This window comes from Athene cunicularia (assembly GCF_003259725.1).
Source record: "Athene cunicularia isolate RWA chromosome 2 unlocalized genomic scaffold, athCun1 chr2_part1, whole genome shotgun sequence".
NCBI lineage: Eukaryota > Metazoa > Chordata > Aves > Strigiformes > Strigidae > Athene > Athene cunicularia.
Window position 1 is genome coordinate 61,382,592 of NW_020799095.1, and position 11,526 is coordinate 61,394,117.

General features: G+C 43.2%; 1 protein-coding gene across 3 annotated transcripts in view; it reads left to right on the forward strand.

Annotated features, from left to right (window-relative positions):
* The first annotated feature begins 9,468 nt into the window (after positions 1-9,468).
* Positions 9,469-11,526, forward strand: part of F13A1 (coagulation factor XIII A chain) — a 66,079-nt gene continuing 64,021 nt past the window's right edge. The window contains exons 1-2 of one of the 3 annotated variants that reach the window (XM_026843643.1): positions 9,469-9,550; positions 10,066-10,208. The gene's annotated coding sequence lies outside the window, so the exon portion shown is untranslated. Of the gene's footprint in view, positions 9,551-10,065; positions 10,209-10,697; positions 10,774-11,069; positions 11,180-11,526 lie in introns of those variants that run through there. The other 2 variants (XM_026843644.1, XM_026843641.1) reach the window with 2 other exon arrangements.

An 11,526-nucleotide genomic window follows, 5' to 3' on the forward strand; every position in this document is an offset into this window, starting at 1 on the left:
TTAGGTCTGTGGAAAACATCACTGAGGAAATCCTACAAGAACAACACATTTCTTCACCCACTATCCCATAAAAGCCAGGTCTGGTCAGGATGTTTCCTCTGTACCACCCCAACCTACCTGTTAGGGGTCAGATTCTGAACTAGATGGTAATCCATGCTGATTTTCTTCCCCCTTCAAACTCCCTCCAGACTATGTCCATATATTATAAACAACACCCTGATCTAGAAAGCTGAACAGATTCGTAGCTGCAAATCTTGTATATCTGTGTTCGTGATAATGAGATAATATCTAAGAAGCCACCAATCTCTCAAATATTAGGGATATATGAAGACTAACTGTGGGTAGATGCTTCTATCGAGTATGCATTTTTGTCACAGAATCAGTTTGTTTGCATTATAGTTTGGGAACAAGAGACTCAGCAGGCTCTAAGCTGAACTTGGCCTCACAGAGTGCCTTTCTGGGGGGCTACTTTATTCTCTTTGTTGTACCTTCCTGTTAAATGTGATGGGAAATCAATGATGAATAGGAGGTCCCTAATCTCCATGGATACTTGTCCCCGCCTGGTGTCAAAATCTGAGTTGGCTGTTTATTTTCTCATATTTTACATATGACTAATTTACTTAGGAGGGGGAGGGGAAAGAAGGAGGGTATTTGTGGTTCAAGTAACAAATGAGAGAAAGGAAATTTGGCAGTGGTTCTCAATTGGAGATGCTGGGAGGCCTCCAGAAGCCTGTCCCATATCTTCATCCCCTGAGCTTGTCATCAGCTCTCATGCTTTGTTCTGTGCTTGCAGCAGGGTCTCAGGGGAACACAGCTGCTGCAGCTGTTCATAGACCAAAGGGTGACCTTTTGAGTAGCCGAGGAATGATGCATTATTTAGTGCGTTCCTGGCTAAAATGGAAATGAAATTATTTCGTGAGCAGAATGATTTGTTTGTCCTTTCACTTGGATGCATCCTCTTTGCAACACACCGTAGTGTAGCGTGCACACCATTCCTTCTGTTTTCTTCTGGGTAAAGCTTTTGATAAGACAGGCATTGTACTTTGAAAAACACTGACTAATAACTAGAAAAAGCCTACTAGTCAAATGTAATAAACTTCAGTTTAGAGGTACTAAGTTTGCAAAAAACTGCTTCTATTTAAATAATGTGTAGGAGTGAAAGCTTCCTGGTGAAATGTGTGTCTCTAGACTATCAGCTGATACTGGTAGGTATCATAACCAGCTGTTATTTCAACATGAAGTATTTTACTTTGCTCAATTAATTAAGAGTCTCTTGGAAAGTGCCATAGCAGGACATTCATTATGGGGATGTTTAATGAATAGAGTATTTGTCATTCACATAGACAGAGGCTCCAGCAACTGCCTCCCAGTGATCTGTGATAGCCAGGTACTTAGGTACTCTGCATATCTGTTGGGCAAAGGAGGGGTGGCAGATGGGAACAATTTTTCACAATGTCTAACTTTGTATTTCCTATGTGGTCTTCCAGACAGAGATTCAGAGAACCTGAGGCTGGAGCCTACCTCTCCTGCTGACTGTGAATGAAGACTGCAGTATATTCTGCTGCAAGTCCATCTGCTCTTGAACTTTATAAATATCTTAAAAACGATCTATCTAATAGTGTTTTTCCTTTGAAGTTTCCAACACTATTTATGAAGGCTTGAAAGTGGTATTATTCACGTGTTTCAGATGAGGAAAGCTGTATTGTCAAGGTAGCAACTGATTTGAGAATGGCCAGTTTTCTCCGAGAGATGAGCATGTGGAGGGACCTGGGGGAAGATCCAGTGCTTACCAAGGATTTCACTGAGCTCAATAAGCCCTGAAACATAGGAAGGAGAAGAAATGGCACAAATGAGGAGGCATCCAGCAGACCATGCTATCTCATTGGAGAACCCAGTGGTAAAACCTCTCTATAAAATGATAGATATCAGCTTCTATGGGATTATTTTTAGTAGTAAAATATTGGATGGGGTAAGGCAAGTAAACAGGGATTCCATAAATCACTACAAGTGGTTCAGTTGCCTGTTTGGCATTGTCTTGTTACCACAAACAGCACAAGATGTCAAAAAATTACCATTTTTCTACTCAAGAGATGCACTGCCTTTAAAAAGAAAGGAATGAAACCCTGCTCTATGATTTCCAGGATCCCAGTTAATTAAGATGGACGTGACTGGAGAAGCATAAATACCTGAGCAGCTTTCAAGATATTTCTCTGGCACGTTCTTACTGGCTCAGAGCCCTTATTTCCAACCACAGTTGTCTGCTCATCCTATTGCAGCACCCTTCAAACCAGACTCCCCTGAAAGATCCAGCAGACGTGGTCTGAGAGAAGAGCTGAGCACGAGCTGGTAAGCGTTCACTGCAGGGAGTTCCAAGTGCTATGGAATTTAGTCAAACAGCAAAGTACAAGCTTCTACTATGACTCATCTGGTGTAAAACTAGTGCTAAGTATTGTACATAATTAAGACAACATTATTACAGTGAGATAGCACTTCTTTTTTTGGCACGGTTAAAGACTTGAAAAGGTGTGATGATTTCAGCCTTCAGAGCTGTGAAGATGATGAAGAGCTCTGATGGGAGTTCATTCTAAAAGATATCATGGCTGCAGTGAGTTTAGATCATAAATTTGCGTTATTCTGAAACTCTGCGTGTATATTTCAGTCGCCTTCTTGAAGGCTGCGTTCTTTTGTGAGAATAAACACAACCTTAAAGTAGTATTCACTACATAAGACATGCAACAATGGCCTCTCTAGACATTCTAAACATTTGCTGATTTTTTTATGCCCACAAATCACATATTTTATTTTAAGCCACATTTCTTAAAGAGATACTATTGGTATTTCAAGTAACAGACACGAAAAATGATGCTTACCATTGAATGCAATAGGAAATGTCGGCAACAGTGGTGTCAGAAAGCTATAGATTCAACATTTGAGCACCAACTGTCAGCAGGTAGGAAACAGAACATTAGTCAGCCCTACCTATGGAAAAAGTTAAACAAGTAGGTCATTATAATTTCCCCACTTGCCCCAACATTTTCCTTCAGGGGTCCACAAATCAACTTTGCTTTTTATTAATACATGTTCTTGATTGAAATTTACTGTAGTACAATGCAAACAAATTCAGTGTATTGGTTGCTCAAAAGCCATTTATTCAGGTTACTTGCTTCTCATGATCTTTAACTAGTAACTGATCTTTATGGTGTTTTAGTATTGTTTCTGTTTGTTGATTAGCTGTCTGACTTGCAAGCAAGAGGTGGGAAGACAGACTGCAAGATGGTGACACGGACCATTTTAAGGGACAGGATGTTGTATGAACCCATTTCTATCTGTGTATTCCAGTGGAAGACTTTGAAGCATGTCCTTACTTGAAAATACATTAGCTACTTCAACGTAACATTGCAACCACTTTTCTTATAATTTTCTAACATGTTACTTGTACGCCATTTTCATGCACATCTCCAAGGAATTATCCAAGTAAGTTACAAGGACTACAGAGTTTTAGGAGGAACTCCCAGGCAAACAAGGCACTGGGGCTGAGACGTCTGAGCCACAGCCAGTGAGCCCCTTCTTTTTGTATGAGTTAAACAAACTATAATTTTTACAAGTCTGAAGATTAAGAATTCCAAGGGCCTTTCTGAGAAAATGATCGTTTAATATAAAAGATGGATCAATTCCCATTTTGTTTGCACTGCTGTTTTTTGGATGAGTTTTCAATCTATTAGTGAAGTAGTAAATGCTCCCCCAGCAACCAACCATTGATGTTTTGAAAGGAAATCAAAAGCAGTGTAAGGTTATTGAAGAAAAATGTCTTGAAAGGAAAAGAGTGAAAGATCGTACCGTTCCTATGATAGCTACAAAAGTTTGTGAAGATTACAGCTGAGAGATGGGCCAGAGAGAGAGCTTTGTCCTAGCATGCCTTCTTGCAGGCTCACAGACTAGAACTCTGTAGAGGTTAATCTGTTAGGGGCACACAACCAGTGGTGGAATTGCAGGAGAGGATGGATAAGCCTCAAATCGAGAGGGTACCTGTTGAACATGGTTATTACCTTGGACTTCGTATGGCTTTGACAGAATTTACACAGCTTTTGGACACGTGACAGAAATACTGCACGTGCCCATTCTTCCTAATGTAGGGTTTTAACATTAGCTGAGCAACCAGGGACCTTGCTGTGGGTGTGTGCTGGAGTTGCCCTCCTGATGCAGTGTCTCTCAGCTGATCTGACTTTAATCTACTCCAACTGTGAGCTCACTACGGGCACAAAGGGAAAAGTATTTGTACTCCACTGTGCACATTGACAGTGATTTCGTGGATGCAACACAGCACTATAGAAAGAGACAGGTATATGGAGTGTTTAGAAGGCATTCGTTTCTTCTTAAGTTCTTTTTTGAACCACACTGCAAAAGGTTATAGTGGAAATAGTGAAGGAGAGAACTTGCAGACTTCATAAAAATCAAAGCCTGCATCTTGTGCTGGACAGCTATATTTGGCACACATCTGTGATTATGAAATTACTTTTAAATTGCTTTTGAACTTCATCTGGACAGTGATTCACCCTTTCAATTTCCCTTCTCCTTCCAGAACATTCTCCATTAACAAACCAACCAGTTGTGATGTTTTACAATCTGCACTTGAACCTACTTCTCAAAACATGGCACACTTCCTTAAACGAGCAATTACTCAGCTCATTTGACAAAGATAAGGTCAGTCCTGGGACTGAAAGATGGAACAACAACCCGCTTTGACAACCATCTTTGAGATGTGGTGAGTTGCACTAGAGACTTGTTAAACTGCAACATCATGTTGCAGAAATGCAACATCAACAGGCAGCTTGAGTGTTTCTATACAAACAGATACTGTACAGCCTTGATCTGGTTGAGCTGAGCCCATTACTGGATTTACGCATATGCCTAAAGATGGAATGAATTACATGACTGAAGTTAAGATGTGCTTAAGTGGTTTGTTGTGTATGGGCCTACACACTACATCTGTGTTTGTATTAAGAGGAAAAGCTGTTCTACAAGACATTCAGGCATTTTAAAATGTATTTTTGTTCTGAACTGGAACAGGAAGTTTTACCCTGAAATGAAATTTAGGAAATCTTTAATTCCAGAAATCTTGTAATCGAGAGTACTTGAAACATTGTGTGTCGGTAATGTTGAAACGTTTTGTGACATTAAGATTGAAACATTGCATGTCCACATATGTTACTAAATTAATTAGAACCAACTGTCAACTAAGCATGCTGGGATTGCCTGAGTTGTGTATTACCCCACCCCCTGCATGCAGGAAGTGCTCTGGTCTGATCTTGCTTCTTGGCTGAGGTAATATGCTCCATGAACACCGTTGTTCAGCCTAGCACTAAACCAAGGATGTTCATCTGTTCATGATGTAGAGCTGGACCTACTAAACTCTGCTCAGCCCAAATGGCTTTATGTCGGGACATCTCAAGTGTCTTGGACGAGGTCTTTGTCATGAGTATTTCAAGGATGTAGGTTACAGACCCTGTGCTTGTGCTTGTAGGTGTTTTGGGTCTTCCTTAGATTATCAGTTGTATGTATCCAAGATGACTCCATGCTGTCCAGGAGACATGGTAGTTTGGGCACAGCACAAATGGATGACCCTCATTTACATCTGATGCCGTATGTGACAAGTGAGCCCCCCTGGACCTGAGAGCTGCAGCTCTGCAGCAGCCAATCTGGGTGCAGGACTGAGCTGCACCTACTTAAACTCAAGCTGCGTCTTTGCAGAAACTCTAAGGTTCCCTTCCCTGAGCTCCTCAAGCCTCTCCTGCCATAGATATCCCAGTACCTGGAGGATGCAGCCTGGCTGCAAACTTAGAAGGTAAAATGACCAAATAAAAGCTAAGCATGTTTTGGTAATTTCTTACTAACTGTTTTACCATAACTAATTTTAGTTTTCTTGAAAATGTTTCAGAGTTGTGGAGTCAACATTCACTATAAGGAGACGGGTGCAGTGGAAAAAATTAAAGCAGCTCTGTGAGTATATCACAAGAATGACAGTTTTACCAGACTGAATGTATTGTTTGCTCTGTCTGTCTCTAGATACAATGGCTGTTCAAAAGGGAGTAGATATCTGTCAGTAGTCCCTGAGAGGGGATCATACAACTAAATCTGTTTCCCCTGTTCTTCAAGTTACTGTCCCTCTTCTCAGTCTCATTGCCTGGTGGACCATATGGGGTTGATCCCTAGGCCAAGAGCTTCTCTCTGGGTGTGTGGGGTTAAGAAGACAAAGTTGTACTGAAGTCGTTGCTTTAGAAAAGTTTCTTTCTTTGGCCCAAGTATGTGTGGTGAAATTTATTTAGACAAATGTTTTAACTTAAATGGCTTTTTCTCCTTAAGTCTCTGGGTAGTTATGGCTTTGCTTTGATGTTCTGTTCTTTTCTTTTGGGGCTGAAATAAAAATCTAAGGTTGACAGCCTTTGTGTCTCTATCTGCTTCTGGGACAGCTGGCCACAGCAGAGAAGTTGTCCAATCCCATTTTTGAGAGCTGTTCTTTCATCCTTTAAAGGCTTCAACTTCAGCAAAACATAAACGAGTAAGCTTAGCTGGAGCCTGTGAATATCATCTCTTATGAAAGGCCCCTTTGCCCTAACTTGGCTTCTCTCTTACTCTTTCTGTAAGAAACTGTGGCAGCCCCTAGTACTCAACCAGCTGAATGCTTTGGATTCAGATATCAGTAAGAATAGGCGTGGGAACCTGATTTATATGTTTATAACAGACAATATGATTGTTTTCTCATTTAGCTGCAGTTACTACATGTACAGTTATATTTCTGTCTACAGAAGCAAAACGCCTTCACAGACGAGTACAAAAAGATGCGTGTGTTTTCCCAAGCCTGAACTCATGAGCTTGTATGTACTTTACTGTAATCTGACACTTATTGTAAGAAATATACTTTACATAATTGGCAGTGGCAGCTACATATTCTGAGAAAAAAAAGCATATTGAACTGTATGCTGTGTATCATCGATAATGATCTACAGCAGTATCTTCCATAAACGTAAAGGATAATTTAGCACTTGAAAGCCAGGCCTCAAAACCAAAATAAAATCCTTTTCTTTTTCTGTGCCTGGGCTAGGATTCATCTCACCTCAATGTAGACATCAGCACTGTAGACACATATGGTAGGACCCATCACCCCAAGCTCCCTTTGCAGTCAATACAGGGAACAGGCACTTTTAGGCCATGATTCATCTGACCTATTTACATGTCTGCTGTAGGAGGAGATGAATCACTGCCTAGACTAGATCTGTGCGGAGGATAAAGGGAGCCTAAGATGGCCAGCTCAGATGTAGATGCATATACAGATCTACAGTTTGAATTTAGACTTGCAGTTTGGAACAACAGTTTTGCAGAGAAGAGTTGAATTTCCCAAGCCACATTTTCCTAGCAGAATGTGTGTACGAATATATATATATATATATATATATATATATATATATATGTTTTTTTCTCCCTGCAACAGAAACATTTGCAACAATATCTTTTGAAAACTAGCCCTATATCCCCTTCTCCAAATGCTCCACCATCTGAAGAGCTGCCATTTTATCTCTCTCAGCCTCTGTCCCTCTTTCACACATACAGACATGTGTACACATGCTATGTTTCAGAGCTGGGCCTTTTGTATTTTCAACATTAATTCAAAATATACTCCTCTGCATGTGGTAGCCAGAGCTGTTATGTGTAGACAGATATATATGAACTGGTTTTGTTTTAACCCAAAGCAAAATATGGAAACCAATCCACCGAACGAACATTTCTGAAATTTGCTTCTGTTTAAAAATATCATTTTTTATTTTATATTTTCTGCTAGACTATGCTTTACTCTGCCTGCAGCCTTGGTGAGGTAGGACATTGTAGGAAGAGGAACATCAGTTTCTGGTAGACAAGTACTGATGCAGATGAAGGGAGAAGACAGACCTGATCATCTAAGAAAGGGTGCAAGATCCTGAGTGAAGCTCTGAGAAGACAAGAGAGGAAATGTTGTGTTATTATATATATAGAAGATCACAGTTGAAAGAGTCTGTTTTATGGGCAGTGAGGAAGATGTCTTCACAGGTACACTTGTACACATGCTGTAGTATAATGTCCCAGTGCATCTGAACACCTATCTAAACTGTTAATGGCATGAGCACAATACTTTAAAAAAGGAAGTCACCCTGTTGCAGAACTTTACAATGCTCAGCTGCTGCTGAGGAGTGCTTGATGTAGCTACAGTAGTGGTAGGCAAAATATCTCTTCCATCCAGCCGTTGGCACACAGCACAGCAACCCATTTATGTGAGCACCTGGTTGATCAGTTTGCTTGCGGCAGATCTTGGCACACCCTCTCCTCTGGCTGTACAGCTTTACTGACTCTTGTGGCTTCTGGGATTTTTTTTTCCCCACAAACTCTTGTCTGGCATGGGAGGACTTGGAACAGAGCAACACTGGCTCTGGCGACAACAGGAAACTGCATTTTGGATAACCCTACAGTGCAAGCTTTGCAGCCATTTAAGGGCTTTTCTGTGGGGATTGGGATGAAGGAATGTCCATCGTCCAAAGTCCACTGCAGTGGGAAGGGTGCCCATGACTGCAAAGGTCTTTGGCAAAGGCCACATGCATTTGAAGGCTGCCTCTAAGAAATGGGCATTGGCTCATGGTTCCCCACGGGCTACAGTGCAGTAGCAGCTTCAGGAAGAGAGATTGCTCTTTCACCGGTCATCTCGGTGCATCATTCATTAAATATAAGGCCCTACAGGAAAACCAGGGCTCTCTGTTCTCCGTGCCCCTCCTGCATCAGCCCTGACGTCAGTAGTTTCGAACCATGGAAGTTAAATTAAGGCCAGCACAGTCTAATAGGCAAGGGAGAGCAAGCGCTAAGAAGTCAAGGTAATGAGAAAATACCTGCCATCTGGAGCTGTCATAAGCATGAATTCACATCACTCCCTACAAAATAAAAAAATTGCAGCCTGTGGAACATCACCATCCCTGGATGCAAAACGCCGCTCCTGCTGCTACCGTCAAAAATTTTGGCCTCCCCACTTTCCGCGTGATCATCAGCTTCTGCTGAAGGCCCTGGAGAGATGTGCATGGGCACAGGGAGACATCTGCAACCGCTGGCTGTTTAAGTGCAAAGACTGTAATGGGATCTGTTCGGCTGCATCCGCTCGCTCCCTTTCTTACTCTGACGGAAAGTTTTCCTCCCGGCTCTGACAGCACTGCAGCCACTTGGGGAAGCACATGACTTCCTCGGAGACGGCATTTCTTATTTGTACTGCAGGCCTCCAACAGGCATGGCACTGAAGCAATATTTATATCAGTTTTTGTAACGTCGTCGCAGCAGCTGCAATTTTGGGAACTGAAGTGCTGGCTGGAAGTAGAGAAAGAGGCACAAAGCACACCATGCCACGGAAATCAGGGAAAAAAAAAAAAAAAAAAAAAAGAAAATCGGCAACCAGCCTCCTCCCCCAGTAGGCTCGTTGTGTTCCCGGGTGCCAGGGGTGCCGCTTGCCCTCCAGATGGTTACTGCAGGGCCCATCTGTGTAAAAGTGAGTCAATGGAAATTGCAGCTCAGGATGCCAGTGACAGGACCAGATTTGTCCCCACAGGGTGCTTGCACTGCTGGGGGAGCAGGACAGGGGAAGGGGAGTCCCCTGACTAGGTGGCTTTTCGTGCTGCATGCCTAACAGCGTGCTGTGGCAGGCGGGAGAGAGCTCAGGCCCTTTGACTATGAGACAGTGCAGTGCAACACTCGTGTGGATAGCGAGGCTGCCCCCAAACCCACTGAAGCCTGGTACCATGCCTCCACAATCAGCTCTAGCAGGCTCATTACCCCGGCTACAGTGCTGTGCTGGTGCAGCCATGCTGCTCCCAGGTCCTCAGCTGGAATCTCTGCCCCACACTATGCAGGTGCCCTGGCTTATGTGGAGCTACCTCGCTGTGGCTGGGAAATTCCCAAAAAGCTAAGGATGGGGGTCTTGTCTTCTGAGTGATTTACTTGCTGCTTCCCATTACAGGAATGTGATATGGTTTTCTCCTCTTCTGTCTCTTGGCTGGATTTCAGTGGTGTTAAGCCAGCAGAGGCTTGAGGATTCACTAATACTGTACACCTGGAAGTCACAGCTGGCTGAAAGACAGTGGAGTCATCTTCACCGTGTCTCCTCGCTCCTTCGTCTACCCTGCAATTGAGGCAACTAAGTACCCATGGTGGGTCCCATGTGTGTAAGAGGGGCTCTCCACTGGCCATGCATGTTCCAAATCGTGACTTGTACCTCTGCTACCAAACAGCAGCAGCTGACAGTACAGTGAGCCTGAACTTTTTTCTCCATGTAACTCCACTGGTCTGTGGAGTTATGTCTGACAGAGGAGGTGTCACACAGTCTCCAGTTACCTAAGAGCTTGGTGGAACTGAACAAAGTCGACATGGAGCTGAAATGCTTTCACCAGGTAATGCCCAGGAGCCTGGTTGTTAGGCGATGCACATTTTATCATGGACAAAATCGGGAGGACTTTTGCTCCAAGCATAGCTTTTTGGTACAAAATACCTTCACTCTCCTGAACTGCACAGGGTTTCAAGAAAAAGGTCCTTGCTGGTGGGCCACCAATGAGCTCTCCATGTCCCAGTGCCCGACAGCCCTCTGAAGGGATTGCTGTGAGGCAACCAGGCAGGGGGACCATTGCTGTGTCTGGCTGGCAGTACTCTGAAAACCCCCACCTGAAGTAGCATTGCAGGCAGCCTGAAGTAGAGACACCATTAAAGACTGACAGCATGGTGAGCATGGGTTCTTGGGTTGTGTCCCTCAGAAAATCCCCTCCAGTCTCTCATTTCATATACCCTTGTGCCATGAGCAGTTCTACTCCATCTCACTAAGAACTGGAACTTCAGTGCCCAAGCTGTTTCCTTAGCCTAAGCGCCCTGAAATGCCTCTGGTGAGCAGGGTTGGGGTAAGACAGGCAGGGAGAGGGAGGGAGTTAGCAAAGACGTGCCAGCAGCAGTGGCAGATCCTTGGAGTGGTGTGGGGAGGGCTTGGCAATCCCTTCAGCACTGTCCTATTGCAACAGAAGGGAGGAGGCTATACAGAGGTTACTTAAAAGCCCCCAACTTTTCCCAGGCTTCTATTGAACTTCAGAAATTCTGAAAGGGAGAAGAAAAAAAAAAAAGGCTATCTGAAAAGAAGGTACCATTGCTAACTAAAAAACTTCCTTTAAGTGCTTACTGCTATTAAATACTTGCTACATTTTGAATTGCTGTTTTCAGGAGCTTTGGGAAGAAGTTGTGTTCTCAGCCATGAATATTTTCTTAGAAGGATGGCATGACTTTTTTATTGCTACATGCTTACACTGAAATAGATGTGAAAGCAGTTTTGACTAGCTCAAAGAGAAGTCTCTGATCAGCCTACATCTGAGATTTCCCTTAAGAACGTTAGTGGGAGAGAAATAAGAGGATAAGTGCTTTTTTCTTTTTTATTTTCCTCTTCTACCCCCATCTTCCCCCCCCCCCCCCCCCCCCCCCCCCCCCCCCCCC